This window comes from Colius striatus, chromosome 23, assembly GCF_028858725.1.
Source record: "Colius striatus isolate bColStr4 chromosome 23, bColStr4.1.hap1, whole genome shotgun sequence".
NCBI lineage: Eukaryota > Metazoa > Chordata > Aves > Coliiformes > Coliidae > Colius > Colius striatus.
Window position 1 is genome coordinate 5,405,822 of NC_084781.1, and position 21,951 is coordinate 5,427,772.

Genomic DNA, 21,951 nt, shown 5'->3' on the forward strand with positions numbered 1-21,951 from the left:
TCCTGCAATGGTTACATGTGAAAAACCTCACATTTACTTCACCAGGAGATGATGCATACATGAGCTGGATCAGTCATTTTGTAGTTTGTGTAAATGTAGATTGCTTCGTATGTAGCAAACAGGGAAGTTTCATAGAAACCAGCTAATTCACAATCAGACATTGAAATCAAATGATACCAGGTCTGGGAAGAGATTTCTTCTTTTTTTTTAAACAGTAATTCTCTAATTTATAGGAATGCTACTGATATCTGGCAGCACAGAATAATTTAAGCTCATTGTTATCCTTGTAACTTGTACAATTGCTTAGTGTAAAAAATTATTTGTAAAGTGCTGTTATGCACTTAAATTTTAGGAGAGTATATTATGCTGTTAGATTTCCCAGAGTGAAAGGACGTGATTCAAAGCACTTTTTGTTCTAGACTTCACCTACAATGCATTATTGATGGCAAACTCTGATTGCATAGATAAAGAGCTCTTATTTTCTCTTTTCAATGCTGTTACTGAGCATATGTTTTCTTTTGGACAGATTTTTTTTCTCAATGGAACTGCCTTAATTTATGACAACTCCAGCTTTCAATAAATTCAGAGCCAGATTGCACAAAGTATTAAATATAGCACATCAGATTTTGAGTTCTCATAGTTCATGTTGAAGCTGCCTGAGATTTTCAGCACAGATGGACATTAAGTTGGACTATGGACACTGATTGTACAGTGCTGCTCTCAACATTAGTCTCTGTATGGTTAAAATTGAAGGGTTTTTCTTTTTTTCTTAAGCTAGACACCTGCATTAAAAAATTCTCAAGGCTTCAGAATGTAGAGCACCTACAACCCAAATGGATTTCAAAAGAGAAGTGTCAATGCTCAGCTCTGAGAAAATTAAGACCTAATCATGTACCGGAGCATCTAAGAGTGAATACCTAATGCTTTTGAAACTTGGCTTGAGGGCTTTCCCCATTTGTTAGTTTGCTCCTTAATTCTTGGTACTGAGAAGATATTTTCAATGGTCAGTTCAAACTATAATACAGTTGAAGACTGTTGCTGGCTGTTCTCTGTCTATTCTTCAGCAACAGTTGCAGCACATGGACAATGAGATGCAGATAATGAGCCTTATCAGCATTTCCCTGGAAGGCAATAAAGCAACAAATATTCAGCTCAGTTTACATGCTAAGTGTTTCTTCTAATGCCACATATTTATTGTTCTGTTTTCTACTTGGTTTTGGATGAGTAAGGAATGTTGCAAGCAAAAGAGATTCTGTGCAGAACTCTGGAGTTAATCTGAAATCTAAATCATCAGGCAACTTTCCTGTCAGGATTAAGTGTTACACAGCAATGTAGGGAAGAGAGTGGAGCTAGCTGCTACATTACAGCTGGGGAATTGCAAAGACCTTGACTAAGTGAAATCAACTTCCTATCACAAAATACCTTTTAGAATGGTGTCAAAGAGACCTGATGATGACGTAGAAAAAAGTTCAGAAAAGTTATCTGCTGGTGAGGGACTGGGCATTCTTCTCAGAGCATCCAGCAAACTGTAACCCTGTAGAGATGAAGAAACCAAACCAGTGAATTTCCAGTATTAAGTAATGCAGGTTTTACATAAAGAACTTGTACTGATTTTGGCATGGCAAGACCAGATTATTCCCCTGGCCATAAGCCTGGAGAGGGTGACACATTTAACAGTTCAGGCAGTAATGAGATGAATTTAAACAATATTTTTCTACTGTGTGTGATCTCCTCCAGAGCATAACTGTTAAGAAGTTCCTAAATGACTTAAAATGTGTCTTCAGGTCTGTATTTCTAATTGAAATTTTATCATGTTATCAATTTATCATATGATTGGAACTCATATCTGATGGAGTCAACAAAAACCCTGGAAAAGGTAAAAGGGCTGTAACTTTTAGGCACTGAGTATTTGCTTGATCTTGACAAGAATACTGGAATTGATAACAGATACTCCATTATTTCAGTAGAGCAGAATTTTACCCAAGAAACTTAATCCTCTGTTAAGCAGCTTCTGCTTTTCAGTGTTTGGTGCTGCACCAAAACTACAGCAATAAATGTTGATACTGACTGGATAATTTGATTGTCTTTTATGCCAGTCATGCAGGTTTGGAGTAGTTTTGGTGTCAAATACATATGGTAAGGGACAGAGAAAAAGAGCTCTTTCTCTTCTAAGAAGCTCCTGAACATCCCTGAGTAGAGTGACAATACTTTGGGTTGTAGCATTGTTTTATCAGCAAAAGAAGAATTGCCCTGGTGTTGCTTCTGTGATACCTCTGTCTGCTGTGCTGTGCTGTAAAATGTGGGAAATGAAGGCAGTATTGCTAGGAGGACTGGGGACAGTGTGGCAGCATGCTGTCAGCATCTGCATGCAACTTTACTCCAAATTCTAGCAAGTACAGCAGGCCCTAAAGCAGAGATGGGACCAAATGTGGTAAAAGCTTGTCTGGTGCTTTTTTTTTCCCCTGAAAAGGGGATTTTCTGCCCTATGCAAGATGAGGTAAAGCTGGGAGCAAAATCTGCTGTGTTTACAAGATGGTACAGCTTATGTTGCTGCATTTAGTTTCTCCAGTATGAATGCTGGAACCTGTGTAAAAGTGGCTTTAGATAGTTACCTCTTGAAGGATGTTCTGCCCGTTAGGTTTGTGAGCCTGAAGCAAGCTCATGAGTTCTGTGTTCTCCTCTATTTTTAAATAGGTAGTGGCAGTTTGACATGAATTTAGTACCTGCAAACAACAGCAAGACCCATGATTGGAAAAGCAGAAGAAAACCTGATGTCATAGTCAACAGCCTGATGCTGGTCCTCACCTGCAATTCAGGCTTTCCTCCCATTTGTAGCAGGCAGTTAATTCCCTCGAGGATTTGATCTCTGCGCAGCCTGAGAAACCTTCCCATGTCAGTATTGATGTCAGTTCTGTGAGATTCTGCTACTAAGACAGTGTGGGCAAGAGCAGCACAGTGTAGTGGTGTTAAACCTGAAAGGAAAAAAAAGATCATGGAAATGTCAAAGAAATCAACTGCTCCAACAGCCCAGAAAAGGTTTGTAGCCTGAAAGTTTGGGCGACTACGCTAAATGGGGGTGGTTAAGCTTTTGCTCTTACCGTAATGGTCAGTCAGGTTCACTTCCACACACACGCCGTTGCTTTTGCAATTCTTCAAAACCTGACATGAAGAAGATTGAGAAGTCCTGGTTTTTGTCAGTGCCAAAATACTTCTCAAGTTCCATCTTTCTTTAACCACACCAGCCCAAAGCTAATGCTCAAGTTTCTAAAGCCCGTGTCTGTTTTAAACAAAAGAACATGCCTTTCGTTGTCTTTGCTCTACCTTTGTTTGTATCTTTGTACAATATAAATGACCAGCTTACCTCCAAAACTCTCAAATATCCATTCTCTGCACACAGATGGAGCGGAGTTTTCCCCAAACTGTCCTGCTCATTAACATTAGCTCCTAGGGATATCAGGTCACTCACCATCAGATGCTGGTTCTTTTCTGCGGCAAGATGTAGTGCAGTCTAAGAAGAGAACGATGGGGGAAACTCACAGTGATGGGCAAAAGTAGTTATAAATCAACATTACCTGTTACAGAGGTTTGCAAGTGATAGGAAATGACCCTATTCTTGACAAGTTAGCATCCTACCCTTTTCTCTGCATCCTTCTCATTGATCTTATTTAGGGATGCGAATCTCTGTGCAAGTGCGTAAGTCAGAGCTCTTCTTCCCTGAGCAACAGCTTTGTGCAACAGCCTGCAATAGAACAGTTTTAAACAATTAGATAAAGCAGTGGGTTAAATACCCAAAAGTAACAATAAGAATGTATTTTAGAGCATGAAATACTAAAGTTTGCAAGCAGTGAAATGTTGGGATATTTAATTGCTTATTTTGACTCTACATTACGTTGCTTATTTTGTCAGCTGGGATTTCTTGGTCCTCCCTTCTTGCTATTATTGTCATTCCTCTCCTTTCAGGAGCTATTCCACAATCCCTTTTTTGCTAATGATGTTTCCTCCTCCTTTTTTAAAGTGTCCTTGAGTACAGGGAAAGGAGTGGAAGATACATAAAAATAAAAAGAAGGGAAACCCTCCTCTTGCATTTAAGAAGCATTTCCAAGCTATAATTCAATCCTGTGGAGGGGGAGAGCTTAATTTCTTCTGTATATTCATCCTCCCTGAACTACTCAAATTACTACAAATGTTCCTCCTGGATTTCATCTTAAAAAGGTTTCTTTTTCTTAAATTTGAGCATGTCTTTCCTTCTGGAGGAAAAAATTCGTGCCATCCATGCATTTATTTATGTCTTTTCCCATTGCCTTGTAACATGATAAGCTTGAAGATGTCTGGGGAACTCTGATACTTATTGCTTTTTCTATTCTTTTATTTTGTTTTGTTCTTTTCTTTCTTTGGCAGGGGATGTTGACACAGTAATTAATATTGTCCACCCTTCAGCATTCAGCAGAGCTCTAGGTTAGCTTCTTTAGTGTTTAGCGCTGTCTTTGTATGTTCTTGTGAGCATGTAATCTGATGTTTAAATACTTCACAGACGTAAGTGGGCTGCTGGGAGTTTTGCATGTGACTTTTATATTAACAAGGTAGGAGAAATGTCTTAATTTCATAACTGTGATTAATGTCATTCAGGTGTGAAAGGCTTTTCTGTATTTAAAAAAACTGTATCCAGGAAATCTGGTAGCTTGTGGGTTTTTATAACTTGGTTACTGTTACATTATTGCCAAAAAGTGAAGTCTAATTTTATTACTGCACTGGAAATAATAGTTATGAATGGAACATGGTACTTTATGGAAGAGGACAGTGCTGTGTTTAGTTTTCCCTGTGTATATTACTCTAAATTGGGTACAGCATTGTCCATTTGAACAGGAATTATCTTTCCCACCAAGACTAGGACAGTTTGTCACATCATGCTTTCTGTCAATCTGATTTGATACCAGCTTCACCAAACCAGCTGAACTGTATAAAACCTAGTATGATATTTCAACTATTTTTTTAATAAATGATTATTTTCTGTATAAACATGACATTGTAGGGGAAATGGAATCCATAAAACCTTTGCTTTCATTTCATTTCTAACAAAACAGCCACTCCCAGTTCTTTGTAACTTTGTGCTCTAGATTATCAGCATATGTATGTTTTGGTGTTATCCTCCCACCCATTTTTATTACCAGCTAATACAAATAATTATCCTGAGTGTGTCTGCAGTATGGAAAACATTTCTTTTACATATCTCTTTTATGTTTTCAGTGGTAATTTCTTTTGCTCAATTTCAATTCTCTTGTGTATACCTAAATGTACAACTCACTCTTTAGTATTATTATCGCTCTGAATTTGTCCTAATGTCAGCTGCAGTTTGGCAATACTAGTGTGAAATATGGAATCATTCTGTTCTTGCTATCTGCCTAAAATTGTATGTACTGGGGCAAGTTTGAGTTTCCAATTGAGCAAGGAAGCTTTTTGGTCTGCCCTAAACTAGCAGTTGAGATTAGAGCCAAGCCCGAGGAAACAGAAATCAGTGTATTTCAATAGAAAAATTGGAGACCTGTTGCCATTTTCATCAGGTGCCAGCAGTTTGTCCACTGGGATATTTCTCAGTAAACTTTCTTCCCTATGTAGCTGGAACTGGAAGAAAGAGATGGCAGAGAGATCCTGCTGTGTGAAAAACATTGGCGTTGACTTTGAATGTCCCTCAGTGTCTGAAGAACCTGTGTCAGCTTCCAGAAGCATCTCTGAACAGCCTCCTGATGGGTTAAAGTGTGGAGATGTGCTCTGTGAAGAATGCCTTGGGAAATCTTTCTGGGTACTTACACAAGCATCCCGTACCCACCAGCTACTCTCTTTCTCACTTGTCCTTGAGAATATTCCTGGCGAGTTGGACTCTTGCACGTTTCTCTGGTCGTCACAAAAAGAAGTCTCTACCTCTCCCCGTGGAACTGAATTGAAGTCTTTAAAACAGCAGTATGAATGCAACTTGGTTAAGCCATGCCATCTTTCCTGCAGGCCACCAGCTGCCTGCTTGCTTCCTCCAGTTTCCCATCGAGAGGCTTGCAGATCCGTGGAGAAGCCCTGCCGAAAGCCATCTGGCACGGAATGCAGAGACTCCTTCTTCACCTGGCTTTTGTTCAAATCTTCCTGCAGCACCTCCACCAGGATATCAAGGTCCTCTAAGCCTTTTAGTGTTTGCCCAATGCTGTGCCTGCTCTGAAACAGCAACAAAAACGGGGAGGGCAGAAGATGGGGGAGGAAAATCAGACATGAAGTATCCTGTTCTCACTCAGTGATATAATATGAAATATGCCCGAGGAGCCTGGCAGCACAAAGTTGAAGGTATTATGCATACCTGTCTAAGCTGTTTCTCTGTATAAGGGTGAACCCTTCTCTTTTCTGTTGGAGAGAAAGGAAGAAATGAGATATTTTGAGTTGGAGAAGGTGTGTGAGACATACAGAAGATATTCTCATCAGAAATATTGTCTCAGCACATTACACGGTGGCGATGCACAGCTGGTCTGCTCCTGTAATTTAAGGGGAGCTAGGAACCAGAATGGGTCACTGGCCAGAGAGGAGTGGTCCAGCTCTTTGAGTACCTAACAGTGATGATCCTACTAGAAAAGGAGGCTCTGTTATCAAGAGAGGAGTTTCCTAACCTGTTTTTCCTGAGGATCCTTTGGTTACCATCTTCATTAATGAGGCTTCCTGAGGAGACAAAACCACTCAACTCAATTTGAGATGCTTGCACATAAGAGAAGATGAAACAGCGGCAGATACTGTAACACGAACAGAGTAAATCGTGTCTTGCACTATGGACTTGCTCAGCAGAGCCTGATGAGGAATAAATTTCCATTAAGGGGTAATTCAGGGCAGCCTTGTAAAGATCTTTACAACAGACCAGGTATCTTGGAGTCTACCAACTTCTTGGACTGCTTTTGCAGTATTTTCAGTAAGCTGGGTTGCAAGAGCAAAATTGTTACTGGTTTTGGGGCCATCTGTGGCTTGATTGCATGACATGTAGTATCTGAGGCATGAATGGGTTCTTGCTGTCACTGTCTTAAAAATGTTCTTAGCAGAGGCCTTCAGCCTGTTGGAAATTTGATATATTCTCCACTTTGAGTGAAAGCATTCATGTGGTGAATGGAAGTGGCATCAACTGTAGGTGTAACCTCCAGAGCACTGGCAGAGCGGAATTGTGATGGGAGTGCACCAGGGTGTTACACCTCTGAGAGCAACCTTTGTAAACCCAGACAGAGTCCTCACCTTGCTGTGAGCTGGCTCCAGGCCTTTGGAAAGACGAATTTTTCTCAGTAATTCCCGTACTGGCATCTTCACTCTCACACCCATGTAGCGTTTCTGAGGGGGATCAGAGCTCAGTCCAGCATCTGGAAAAGTCATAACGTGATGCTTAAAGCAATGTAATTCTCTGAGCTATTGTAGAATAGTGGGAGGATGAGGTGACCCTGAGAGGTAGCCTGTGAGTCTCGTGTTTGTCATCAGTTGTGGGAAATCTCCACATCACTCTACGTGTCCCTGGAGCTTGAGCCTGCTTCCTGCTTAACAGTTACTTTAATGCATTGTTTCTCAGGCTACAACACACGATGGAACCTCACAAAGGGAGTTATTTTCTTAAGAAAGGAAACAAAAAGCCAAACTCCAAAGCTGGCTGTGGGATCTTCAGTCTGAGGGCATAAGCAGAGAGCTGAGTTAACCTGAAATTTACAGGGACAAGTTTCAGTTTTGAGTGAAGCTTCTCTTTAACTGTTTGCATTAGGCTTTCTTGCATCTTGTACTTGAATCCCCAAACTTGAAAGACTTGCCTGGATTAAGGAGCTTAAATGCATTGCTTTTGAAGTACTTATTTAACAGTGTCATGTCATCCATTCCATGTGCTATTTGCTCTCACCCCTTGAGAACGGTCTTCATACAGAATGCACTTAAGAACAGCTACTGTCATTACAAAATAATAGCTGTATTGCATTAGTTCTGGAACTTCCCAACTGGTTAGGATATAAAATACACTCCATAGAAAACCACTGTTCCAAAAAAACCCCCAAACAACTATGTACCAGTATTCCTCCATGACCAAAATATGTGAGTGTACTCTGTAGCAGCTGCTGGAGTCTGGCTGCCTCAGTCCTGGAGAGGAGAACTGGAGGAGCTCAACAGATGGGAATGGCACATCTCCCCAAACTTGGGGTGTCTCAGAGCAGGCAATATTGGCATGGAAACCAGCCACACAAGGTGTAGTCTGTAGCTGTGTGATACTGTTTCTCTTTCCTGCTCCAGGCACAGAGAGACTGACACTCCTTCATCAAGAGTGTGTTGAATCCCAAGTAGCAAATGTGCATTTTGAATATCTAGCAAATTGTTGTTCTGTGCTCAGATTTCTGACATTTCTCACTGAATACCTAAAACTACTGGATGTCTTGAGGTCCCTTCCAACCCTTAAGATTCTGTGATTCTGTGTGTTTCCTTTTTTAGGCTGGTGTTTTGATGGTGCATTATTTACTCTTTGCAGTTTAAAGGCTTCTCTAAAAGGCTTTTCTTTAAAAAAAGCCCCCAAACACAAAAAAAACTTCTCACCAAAATTGCCAAGATATTATTATCTCTCAAGCTATTTCACATTAAAAATGCTATATGATGGATCAGATTGCACACCCAGATGTAACCTTGAAATTGCAGAACTTGGCAACAAGCAATAATTCACTAAACACACTTTCATACAACTTTGCAATGTTAATAACTCAGAAGTTCGTGTCTGTTACCTTGCTGTTGGATTCAGATCCCAATGTGCAATTCAGAATGTAAATGTCTGGCAAAACGCTATAGATAAACAGAAATGATGGAACATCCTTTACAAAACAGAGTCATTTCTGACTTCAGCAGGAGCCCACATCAAAATAAAAACAAGACATGAGTAGGAGAGCGTGCTGAACCTTTTCAATATCATTGCCACAGAAGCTCAATAAGTGCTGCTGTTAGTACAGCTTGCTGCTAGCACCAAAGGAGTTGCAAGTCAGTGCAATTTATCTCTTTGCAAAAGAAGCATAACAGTGTTGCATGAAACCAAAAATGTGAATAAAGGTTTGCCCTTACCCGTGGGAGCAGACATCTCTTGAAGTTTACACAGAGGAGCGCAGATCCTGGGACTTGCAGCATTCAGTTCAGTTAATCCGGAGTCTGGCAATGATGGGCTCTGTTGAAAATAGCTTTTAGGACTGGCAGTTTCTCCAGGCAGTGGAGATCCCTGGCCTGAGTGGTAGCCACAGATTTCATTTTCACCAATGTTTTGATTGACCAGTAGTTCAGGACTCATGCAGACTGTTTGTAACATTACTACTGTATGAGCAGAAAACAACCAAAAAGAAGGCAACAGGGAACACTTTGGTTGTGTAAAAAAAACCAAACCAAAAGCAACAGTCCAGTTTCACATTGAGAAGATGGTAATTATATTTAATTCTCCAATAGAATTGGCCACTATGAGCTGAGTCCAGCTTCCCTCTTCTCTTTTTTAGCAGCAAGTTATAGCAGTTGCAGAGTAAAACCAGCCTTGGAATCCCAGCAGTCACTGGAAACAGCTTTGGAGAGTTTCTTGGCTGCACTTCTCCCTTGCTCTTTATATTCAGGTATGGCTTGAAGGACGTCAGCATGGGAAGGCCCCACCCTCTTTCCTAACAATCTACAGCAGCTTATGAAGAAATTAGTTTTCCCAAGAAGAGATTGAGTATAAGCTGAAAAATATTTTTCCTTCCATACAAACCAAAAATAATTAAACTCTGGACTTAGTTGACAGGTTGTGCAAATAAGCAACTGATCCTGAAGTAAATGTTTTGTCAATTCTTTTCTAGCTTGGCATTTTTTCCAGGGTTGTGTAAGAGGACTTATTGCCCACAGCTTTCATGAAGAAAAGCTAAATAATCTTCCTTTAAACACAAAATTTCAACTGAGGAAAGACATCTCCTGCAATCTGCTTAGCTATCAGTCTGTGAGAGAGAAGTGCTATGTGCAAGGGTAACACGATTTCTATTTGCACGAGTGTTTTGTTTGGGTTTTTTTAGCGAGGAAGGATTCTCACATGTTGTGACAGATGCAACTATTAACTCAATGGGATTAAGAATATATTTGAGTGCTTTCCTTATAGGAGGCCCATTTCCTTGTCATAAAGAAACTTCAGTACCAGATTTTTACTCCATTCTCATGTCCTTGGGAAATATGTTTCATGGCATGATCCTACTTGTGGGCTGTGCCAATTCAGCTCAACAAGCAGATATTTCTCTCAAGTACCTAGTTTGCAAAAAGATGATGGTTCTTATCAAATGCAGCAGCTTCTTTAGCTGTGTCTTCAAAAGCATTCCAACCTTCAAGCAGAATCACCTTATGCAGCAGTTTGAGCAGAAAGCAGCCAGACGTTCTGGAGCAAGTTAAAAGAAGTTGTGTTTTTGTTTAAACTGGGTAATGACTCCTTTCTATAGCCCTGCACAATCCTTTGTCTCCCACTTTCTCTGTTGAAAAAATTATTTAGGTATTGATCAAAGCCAGGAGATTTGATGCTTGTAGAATAAGCATAGAATCAGGAACCAATCTGCATTGCAGTAGTGCTGGGAAGGCTATTACCTGGCTCCTTGCCCCATAGATCTTACTATCTAATATCGTTACTGCATTTGGATCTGAAAAGCATGAATGTGTAGGGGAGAGGCATGGCTGATGCATCTACATCTTTGCATGGCTGCTCATGATTTCAACTGACAAGGGCAAGGCTGTGAAATCCACAGGACTCTGTAGGTCATGTTCAGGTAGCCAGACAATATTCCACTTTCTTCCTTAGTAGATTGTTACTGATTCGCTTAAGAGAAGCGATTTGTTAAAGGATATTCAGAAGTTAAGTGTTATTTACCTTTCTGACATTGAAACAGACACAAAGAGTGTATGTTGTACACTGAGAATGTATTCTGCTCTTGTTTGGTATAGATTTTCCTCTGTTTCTCCTTCGGGATTGTTGTATGCATCTAGGATAAGCCAGCTCCTGGGTCCAGTTCCTTGGCGACATGAAATGTGTTACTCTTCAAATGGTACTGTTCAAATCAGTAGGGTAAGACATCATTTAAGGAACTACTCCACACTTGTACAGGTGGGAGAATTTGGCCTGCTGCAAACAGGAAATTTCTGTGGGTGAATCAGTGCATTTATTGGGCAGTAAATCACATCTGAGATTTCTCATCTTTCTATCCTTTTCTGTACTCCAATCCATGTGTTGAATAGTTTTTTACTGCCTGTTTATAATGTGCTATTACTTTCACAGTGAAAGCAGGACTCAAGCCAGGTTTTGTGATACAAAAGGACCAAAATGCAACCTTGTAACCTTGAGAAGATAAGCAGATTTCCAGAACTAGTGAAAACCCCTTGGAATGTAGCTAAGACAAGAAACAGTCTCCAAGGCTTTGTACTTGTTTATCTGGGAATCGAGTCATTCTCCTGCTTCCAACTTCAATAGGCACCTGATATATTAAGGTAATACACTGTTACTCTAATTTAAAATAGCTCTTATGTGCCTTATTCAATAAACAAGCACCATGGAAATGAGTTGTCCATTTATACCTCCATCTGTGGCTTTCCAATGGCAATTTTGACCTCCTAATAATGCTACATCATGTCCTCCTCTATGCATTGTGGCAAGGCAAGTTTCAGTATGCACAACAAGCAGAGAGTTTGCAAATATGGCTTTCTAGTATCTGTAGATACTGCTTCAATTAATACCTCTTAATTCCCACAGCTATCAACGGAACTATTTAGCTTATTACACAGTGAAACCTGGGCTGGCAAAAGTATTTTGTACCCAGGGACATAGAATATTCTCGTTATCTTCCACACTTTTAGTAATTGTTGCTATTTTAACCTACCCTGTACTATCTGTTCTAAAAAAGTGAGACTAAGTATTGAAGATGTAAGAAATGAGGACGTAAGTATGACTGCTTGGGTAAAGGTCTTCAGTGGCAGTCATCTGGGGAAGGAGAAGAAGTCAAACCCCAGTTTGGGTCATAAGCAAAGCTGTCTGAGCCTTCAGGAAAGGCTTTTGCACTCCTATCTTCTGCTCATGCTCCCCTGGAGGAAAATTGTGTTGGGCTTTGGTTGTTTTCCTTTTTAGGTATACTGGTGTAATTATACTGATCTATGCTGATTACTGGTGTAATATTTTCAATAAGAATGACCATCACCATCTGAAAGTTCCTGGTGGATAACTGTAACCAAAGCAATTCCTTTCCAACTGATTTGTGATGGGCAGCTCTGCAAATTTCTCTCCATGTAAACTTCAAGGTTATGCTGCCAGTGGATAGAGCTCCTTTTATATCTTTGGATGTAGGATGAATGCTCTCTAGCTTCCTTCATCCCTTGTTGATACATGTTTCTTCAGTGCACACACCCACTTAACGGCATTTGTTGGGTTAGATGTTATTCTGTCCTTCCCTTTAGATGCTGCTGTTTTGCTAGCTTGGCTATTAAATCCTTTGTTGCAAAAGTTTTCTTTATTAATGTTGCCTTTCACATATGTAGGGTTCAGTAGATGGTGGGCTTAATTTGCACTAACATAGGAAGAAAGAATAAGACTTTTCTCTGCACGTGTTTTCAATGTCTAATTGGAAGAGAAAATATCAAGTGAATCACTATAATTATCTTTGCAGATGGATGTTTTACTGTGTAAATAGGTCTTGAACTAGTTGGATGACTAGTAATTAATTCCAAATGCAATTGCTGAATAATGATGTGGTATAAAATTCAGAAGTAGTGCAGGAGATGTGTGAATTCTTCCTTCTGAGTATCTCCTGGCAAGCAGCGGTCTGTTGCAGAGGTTCCATTGGCATGCCTTCACTGGGAGCTTAAGTTATGCTGTACTCCAGATGTGCATGCTTCTGACAGTTTTGCAACCATGCTGGCAGTGAAATGGAGTTGTGACATTGCTATCAAGTTTGTCTCACACTTTCATAGTAAATGGGAGTATCATATTACTCTGCTGAGACAGGCCATCGTGCCTGGGATGTCTGCTGACAGTGCTCTGTCTGTGATGCTTCAGAAATAAACTAATGGCAGATATCAGTGCTGAGCAAGGGAATCTGAGACACTCTTAGTTACCTTGTTGACTGTGAAATATGAACTCTACTCACCTCTTGCTTTACAAAACTGTGTTGCAAAACAAAATGAGGTTTTTTCTGACCAATTGCAGTAATTCAGAGCTTTTTGGAATGCCTGTGCTAGTACCTGATGTCCCCCTCTCCTATGGCTTTGAAATGTTTACATTTGTTAGGTGAAATCCAATGTATTTTTGCTTAGCAGTGATTAGTTTCTTTCAGTAACTATTTATGATAGAAACAGAACATAGGACGTGAACAATGTCAGTTTTCCTATGTTATGCCTTCTGAAGGTGTTCTGCCTTTCCTTGGATATGCTGTATGATGTTCCCTCATCTATGCCCTCATAATAACAATCTTTCCTGAGAAGGGAGGGTATCAGAAGGATTCCTGTTTATTCCTTGGTTTGCACAGATAGCTGTTTCCCCACCTGCTTCATGCAGCAATGTATCTGAGAGCTGAAGGCATCAGAGCTTGTGAAATGGTCTGAAGTCTGCAAAACAAACTTTGCTGTAGAAGGTGAAATTACCCAGAGTGGGCTGCAGACAGTATGGAAGTGTAATTGCTATCATTGTCACTTTTTTGCATGGTTTTATTGTACATTTCCAAGAATTGTCTGCTACTGACTCATCTTTAATGATGCTCCATGGTTACTTCTAGATGTTTTCCTTGGATTCAGAGCTCCTTAGTGATGACAGAGATGGCATGTTCAGACTATTTTTACCTGTAACTGTGACGAAGTTTCTTTCACGTCAGACTGCTGGTTTGACTCAGTCTCTCATAGATATGATCCAAGAAATTTTCCATACTCTTTGCACCTCTTCAGATCATGGAAAGTAAAGCTGGTTCTGTGTGGTGTTAGTTTCTGATTCTGTCTATTGATGGTATTCAGTTCTCTTCTAAACTTGAAGTCAGACTCTAAGTCAGAGCTTGAAGAATTACAGGATATATCAAGGGTGAAGAGACTGTTTTGATCTGCTTATGTTCAATGCCTTGAGGCATCTGGAGATGGGATTTGGCTTCCTCTTAATACATCTTTGAGAAGTATCAGTCTCCACTCAAAAGTGTGTATGCTTGCTTTTCAGTGTATTTCTGGAAAAGATAGTAAAGGAGAGACAGGCTGAGCTACTATAGAGAAAGGGGTGTGCTGATATTCCTACTCTGAACTGTACTGTTAACCTACAACTGACACATCTGAGCTGTTCTATGAAGCAACAGTGACCTCCCATGGGCAGAGATGAGCTCTCGATGGTATATGTTTCTGTTTCATTGACTTCATCACCTAATCCCAAACTACATGCATGAATTCTCAGGTTTTCAAGGAACCAGTGAGGCATGGCATTAACCTTGTTTCTTCATCAGTTTTCTGGCATAGATTGTCACCAGCCTATACCCATCACAAACATCCAGAAGAGCTGGAGGTGAAAGTTTAAACTTAAGGGCCTGCTATCCATGTAAAGACAAAAGGGAAAAAACCTTGTAATCTGGGAAATTGCTTTGGGTGCTTCTCACTTGGACCATATTTCATTATGAAAAGTTTTATTCAGACAGTCCTTGGAAAGAAGTTGCAAGAACAATTTTCCAGCTGTTTTGTCTTTTTTTATGTGGGTTTTCAGGTTTTTTTTTACTCTTCTGTTTTCTTTGCCAAAGCAAACCTTTAGGAGCTGTGGAGAATGGATTCACACTCAGAAGCCTGGTTTCAAAGATGGCTTGTCTGTGCTTTCTCAGCTGAAAAGCACTAGCAGATGCTGGTCTGTTAACAGAATATTATTGTTTTCCCAGAGGGTCTAAAATGGGGGCTAGAGAACAAAATGCATCATAGTCTGCTGTTACATGTAGCTGGTGAAGTAAAACATGCTTGTGATCAACAGTAAGTCTGTTGCTGAGCTCTGTAGAGGAGTGATTCAATTTGCATGCTGTTGGAGTGGGCTGATGGAAGTTAGCAAAAATTGGTCTGCATTTGCAGGCACGAGCAGTTTCACAGCCTCATGTCTTAAAGACTGGTTAGATTTACTGTGGTTTTGATGTGTGAGGATTAACCTGGTGTATTGTGGGCCAGGGAATCAGATCATAGTACCCTTCTATTTCCTCTCTATTTTCTTGAGCTGTCTGCATTCTTTCCAAATGAATGAGTCATCATGACTGTAGGTGGGGAAGAGCATTTCCTTATGCTTGAAGAGGTAGGGATGTCTCCAACAATAAAACTGACCTTCCTCCTCCACGACTGTTTGCTGTTACTGTTGGAAATTGCAGCATCAGGCTTTTCATACATGCCTTGTTTCCTCAGTGTTGTTTGGAAATCTGAATATTAAGTGGGCCAAGCAAAACAATTTTTAGAATCTAGGGAAGGGAACAAAGGATTTAAAGATATTTCATTTTACCTCAGTCCCTTGGTCATGTACTTCTTACATTTTGATAGGAGTGTACAGAGTTACAGCTACTGAGACCAGGGCTCTCACATGCTTGTTCTTGGTATTAATTTTAATACCTTCATCGAGCACTGAAGCCTTCAGCAAAAATCCATCCATATACACCTCCATTTGTGTGTACATCAAGTAGCTCTAATGTCAGTTTTAATGCTATATTTGCCAACTGGCCATGCTCTGAAATCCACAGGTACTTCATCAATCAACCTTCAGATTGAGGAGTAACAGCGTCTAACCGTAGCTATGGGGTACTAGTGTGAGGTGATGTGGAAGCAGGGCTCAGCACTTTCTGTTCCTTGTTACATGCAGATTTAGGCTGTTTCTTAAAAATTCTGATTATTAAAAATTCTGTGGAGTTCTTTTTGTTGAAGGAGATTTGAACAGAAAGCACTGGAGATATGCAAGTACTTAGCTCTGACTTTTGAAGGAATATTTTAAAGGGGTTTTTTAGCTGAAAGTGGATTTAAGAACCTATTTTTTAAAATCCACCAAAATCAATAAAGCATTTACACCTCACCCAATGAGCTCTGTGGCTTCAACATTCTTGGTGCCACTAGTGAAGCAACAGTAAGTTGGTCTCAATGGAAACTGTTCCACTTGATCTATTTGTATTTAATGTGGCATTTTCCTTTTAATTTGCGACTATTAGAATCCAAAACCGAGCCAAGAAAGCAATAAAAAATCATGGTCCCGGTATCCCAAGTTCTGTCACTAGATGGTACTGTGACTTAGACCGTGGGAAACCCTCCCCAGCAAACAGACATCAGATACAGACATCAGCAAGGAGCAGCATAAAGGGGACTATAGAACGGGTTTGAAACCTCATGTTGAAACAAACCTGATGTATAAAGATCTCTCTGTGTTCCCCAATGTTGTATTTAAATGTCCATTGGTAAGGAATACGGCAGAAATAGCATTTTCATGGCTTTGCCCTCCCTGCAAAATTGGTGACTGAAAATGGACACATTCTTGTGTTGGTTTCTGAACTGGCTGAGGGTTCCACTGTGAACTGTAACTAGAATTCGGGCTGAAAGAGGCAGCATGCTCTCAGAAATGCAGCTGCTCTGAGGTACTGGATGAAATTGGATGAAATTATTACTCTAAAAGGATTCAAAGAAGCTACCATATAAATGTGGGTGTTGTAGAACAAAGGAGTATATGGTACAGATTCTCTTTTGTGAACTATGGCTTGATTCATGTCCCTGGGCATCTTCTTGTTTCAGACAAGTTGGGTATCCCACAGTGCAGCTCTTCTGAGAGTGCTGTGCCACACCTGCTGATGTTTTGGGTACCCCAAGTCTTCTCAGCATGCAGAAGACACACATGATAAGTCAGATTAAGTATCTTTTTAATGTCTTGCTATAAATACCACAGCCATTCCTCCTTTTTTCTACCTCTCAAAGCTTCTGAATCTCAAAAGTGAACTGTGCTGCTTTCCAGGATTTGTGCCTTTGAAAATGCCCCTTTTTTGTCTTCCTGCAGCTTTATGGGGATTTTTACTGGGTGTGAGTTTAATTTAGACCTGTACATCCACACCAAAACAAAGCTTGAGTTAAACAGGGTCCTTTTGCTGGCTCTGCAGAGGACAGGCTCAATTTAAAGTTGCAGAGTTAGGGTTAATATTTTGTGCCCATAAGCTGGCACCACAAAGACATATACTTTTGGAGACTGAGTACTCCAGCAGCCTTCTCTAGTTACAGTTATTTTTCCTTTTATGCTTTCCTTTTTTTCAAGGCTCATTTATCTGGTTACTTACTGAAATACAATGACATGGCTGGCAGCCAGTCAAAACACTTGCTTTCTCCAACTCTTTCACAATATTGTCTCTCTCACCTTTTAAGTCCTGCTCCTGATAAACACAGGCACATGGGATCTACTGTTCTTCTGTTGGGAGAGTGTTGCTACTAGAACAGTTTTGCTTGCTTGTGTTGAGAAGTGAGTTACTCCACCACATGAATAAAGGTGGGGAAATTGAGCTCCAACCCCCTACATTTTTAGATTAATACAGTTCTTTGATTTGCTGATCCTTTGTCTTCACTCATGACTGAGATGGCTATAAAATGCTTAATAGTCTGTTTTCTTTCTTCTCCTGCTTAATCTCGGACGTGATGCTGATCTACTGGAGAACCTCACTTAAGGTTGCTCTCTGCCATGTTTTATCTTGTAGTTGTCTTTGGTCTGGCTTTTCTGGCAGGGATACAGTAAAGCACTTAAGTGAGGAGGTTAAGTGCTACCCTGACATTAACCATAAATGAGTGCTGTTTGAATTGGGGCCCTTGCACTTCTTTGTTTATGGCAGTTCCAAGAAGTTCCTTGGTGCACCTGTTTTGTCATCAAACCAGGCATGTCTACAAATGTATCAGGTTTGCTCTTCAAAAGCGTCTGATGCCTGAGTAACTGAGTACATCTGGCCTGACACAGACTCAGCTCTGGCAAGCACAATGGAAGTTTGATGATTCTGCACTGCATCACTTACAGGACAGTAATCAATGAGGGGGGAAAACACTGAAATTGTACAGGTAGCTATGAGACTTTTGGGTATATAATACACTGCACCAATCAAAACTCTTTCCGTAGCTACGTGAATACCATGTGTGAGAGGGTGACATGGGGACACTTAATCCTGCAGGTGATTCCTGTTTGTGGGATATCAGAGGATTTGTTTTCAAAAGCATCTCTGTATAAAGAGTAGGAGTTGTTTCATGTCCTGCTTATATTCCTTGTAGAAGGTATGGAACACAACTTCTAACAGTAGACTTTGAGGCAAACACTGTGTTAGCACACAACTCTTCTCTTTTAATCTATTTTAGTCCCTTGATGTTGAATTTCTACTGCCTTTGAAAGGAATTCCAATATTCACTGAAGATATTCACTGTAAATTTTATGCTTCCCCAATCAAACCCCAAGAGAACCTCTCATCTCAAACAAAACAAAACAAACCCAACCCCAAAACATTCCACACAAGCAGTGCTCCTTAATACCTGTATATCTGCATGTCAGAGAGTCTGGAGAGAAGCAGCCTATTAGTCATTCAGCAAGCCAGAGCAGCTGAATGAGGCAGGAATTAAGATGGACCAATTTGCAAATGCTCTCCTATTAACTGCAAGTTAGCTACATAAAAATTTGTTTATTTAGGGTTAATCATTACAGCAATAAGTAAGTAAGGATAAGAAAATAAAAGTCTTAAATCCATTTTTCCCTTCTGAACAAATACATTGAAAGTCACAAACAACAATGGTTTGTAATCTTGGGTCAAATTTCAGAGCCTTTTTCCCATACAGTGAGATTATACATCGCTCCCCGTGGCCGTCATCCAAGTTCTTTCAGCATAAGGGAAATGACTCCCACTGAGGTCAGTGAATGCAGCCCTACCATGGCTATAATAAGGAAAAAGGGATTTCATACAAACCTAAAAATGCTACTTACTCTATATGTGGTTGGGCATGGTCCTGCCTAGATGACATAACAAGGAAAGAGCCACTGCACCTGGAGATTTGCACTATAGGTGGGTCGGGTGGGGGAAAGAACAGGCAAGTGTCCTCAGTCTTGCTGCTGCAGAGATGGGGAGGGTTGGGGTGTCACTTTGCACTCTGACAGTTATTTGAAATGTGATGCAGGATCTTTACTGCTTAATTTAAACCTGTTAAGATCTGTGAGATTGCATCACATTGATGCTGATTGTGTATGCAAATGTATCCGGCTTTTCTGATACACACCGAGAAACTGGATCTTGAGCAAGCGTATAATACTGGGTCTTTACAGCCAACAGCAGGGAAGATCAGGGAGGCTGGAGCTGTTGTCATTGTTTGTATTATTATGACACCTTTGCTGAAACTAGAGTAAAAATACTGTTGTCTCTCAGCCTTGGACTAAAACAGTCACTATGCAAATGGCAGAACAATTTTGATTTTAAAAAACCCAACGAAAACAACAACAAAAAGCATTTCCCAGAGAAATGGTGGGCAGGAATTGAATCACATTCTGCCTGGCCTGAGAGGAGGTAGCAAGCAAAAGCCCTCTAATCAAGTTCATGATATCTAAAGTTAACACCATAAAGATTGATCCAGACATTACCATGCCAATCTCTGGACAAAAACACACTGAATAAGAACAGAACCCTGGAACACAAGTCTGTAAAATTTCTGAGATTAGGGAACAACCTTGTTTGTTCAATGTTGTGTATAGTATTGCTTTTTGGTCTTCTTTAATAATTGTGACATCTGGTATTTATCTAAAAACAAGGAAGTACACTTTATTAATCAACAAGGCTAAAAAATGTGTTTAGCAGCATTCAATTCCTTTGTAGTAGAATAAACTAATCTCTAAGGGGTAGAATAAACTAATCTCTGTTTTGACATAGCTTTAATAACCAAGCCTTGGTGTCCTATTAAACTTAGGCACAAAGTTTAAGGAGAAATATTACAGTAAGATGGGAATGTATGAGGGAACTCAGACAAGCCAAAGACTGTATACTTACACAAAATGGTAAGGGAGGCATTAACCTCTGTTCAGAACTTTGGGAGAACTCTTGCTGATCTTTCTGGGATCTATTCTTGTGATAGCTGAGCATGTGCTTAAACAGTTTACTCAACTGAGATTTAAGCAGTAACAGTTCTGGATGTATTTAGAGAGTACTAATTAGCTACAGTACTTGGCATTGGGGAGAAAATGTGCTAAGCATTTGATGACCTTAAAGGTCTTTTCCAATCTAAACAGGGCTACAATTATTATTTCCCTCTCTTATTTAAGAACTACACTCCCTTGTTCTTGAAGGCAAGGAAAGCCTCAAGGTAGCCAGAAATGGTGACAGTAAGTGCAGTGTAAGAAAAACATAGTGTGCTGAATTTGCATGCAGTTTGTCAAGCATTTGGTAGCTCTGTTTCAAAGGTGGATGTGTTGCTTAAGCAGTTGTATACCTCTGAGCGACTGAATCCTTACAAGTATTGAATGGCTGCACAGCAACAACTTTACAACATCTGGCCCCAGTTGTTAAACAGGTAGAAATGTGCAGTGGCTGTCCAGAACAGCCAAATACAGCAACCCTGTGCTCACTCCTCCAGTCACCTGTGTTCAGACTTTCTCCCTAGAAAATGAAAACCTCTGTGCTGCAGATGTGAGCTCCCAGAGAAATTCTCCATTTCACACCACCAAGATGGCTTTTGCCATCTGCAATTGCTTGTGTCCAATAAGCTTTGTCAAATAAAACATGCCACACATTGCAGATGAGGAAAATGACATGTTATCCCATAGCCCTCCAATAACAGACCATGCAGAAATCTTCATTCTGTGAAACTGATGTCTCCTGGAAATCTAAGAGGAGAAATGCTAAACTTGCTACTCCTCAGTAGCTGTACTTTAGGGAAATATGTTTGTTGGTGATAGGGGAGATTTACTTAGGATTGTTCTTGCCATAGTTCATATAATTTGCTTGAGCCATGAATAAATAAATGATTGTAATGTCAGCTTTTGAGGATCAGACTCTCTGACCAAACCAGTCTAACCTGGCACTTGTTTGGATTGGTTTCTTGCCACGTGTGTCTTTTTTCTTGAGCAGTAGGTTCCCATGAAAGTGACAACACAATCCCCCTTGTTGTAAGTTAATATTTCATTAGCATAAATCATTTCATGTCTTGTGGAGTCTGACCTAATTTCTCCATGAGTAGAAACCTGCATCTGATCCTTTTTTGTCATTTGTATTGCTGGGTAAATTCCAGTACCACTTCCTTATGCTACAGCTACAGCTGCTGTAATTTCTGCTCTTAGAAGACTTCATTCTGTACTCCAAGCTCCAATCTCTGTCAGTAAATCCTTCTTTCACCTAAAGATTACACAGATACAGAAGAAATGGAAACATCAAACAGCTCCACTGTCAAATACTTAGGGGGTTTTAGAACCATACTAGTGCTCCCTTGAAAAACAGCTGACAGAAATGCCCACAAAAAAGCAGTCTTATCAGGAGGGTTAATGTGTCTCACTTCAGACCACAACCTGAGCAACTTTAAATTAGGGGAACTCCACTGATTCCAGCAAGGCTTTGCTAACTGAACCAATGCTCACAACATGAGTACTGTATTCCTACAATAAACTGCTTCACATCCAAAAAAACCCAACAGCTTGTCAAGGATCAGAGGTGAAAGATGACGTAGCTTTCTAGGATCTGTATCTGACTGGGGGTAAGTTTGTGTAGGGAAATGAAAGAATGCAAAAATAGAGGTGTTGCTTGGAATTTGCTCCTCTTTATCCAGGGTTAAGAGGCTAATGGAAGCACAAGTCACACAAAGAGACCTTGCTAAAAAACTAGAGAAAAGAAAAAAGAATTCAATATTTACCCAGTAAAAGAAACACCAATGGACAGATTAAATATGCAGGCTCTTTGTTATCATTCCAGTAATTCCAGAACAAAAAGTCAGAGCTGA

General features: G+C 40.2%; 1 long non-coding RNA gene across 1 annotated transcript; it reads right to left on the reverse strand.

Moving 5' to 3' along the window:
• Positions 1–886: 886 nt before the first annotated feature.
• LOC133627610 (uncharacterized) lies at positions 887–2,671 on the reverse strand. Its single transcript, XR_009820312.1, has 3 exons — positions 2,613–2,671; positions 1,423–1,534; positions 887–1,121 (listed from the first exon to the last, which is right to left on the reverse strand). It is a non-coding gene; the product is annotated as an uncharacterized LOC133627610 (long non-coding RNA).
• Between the last annotated feature and the right edge of the window lie 19,280 nt (positions 2,672–21,951).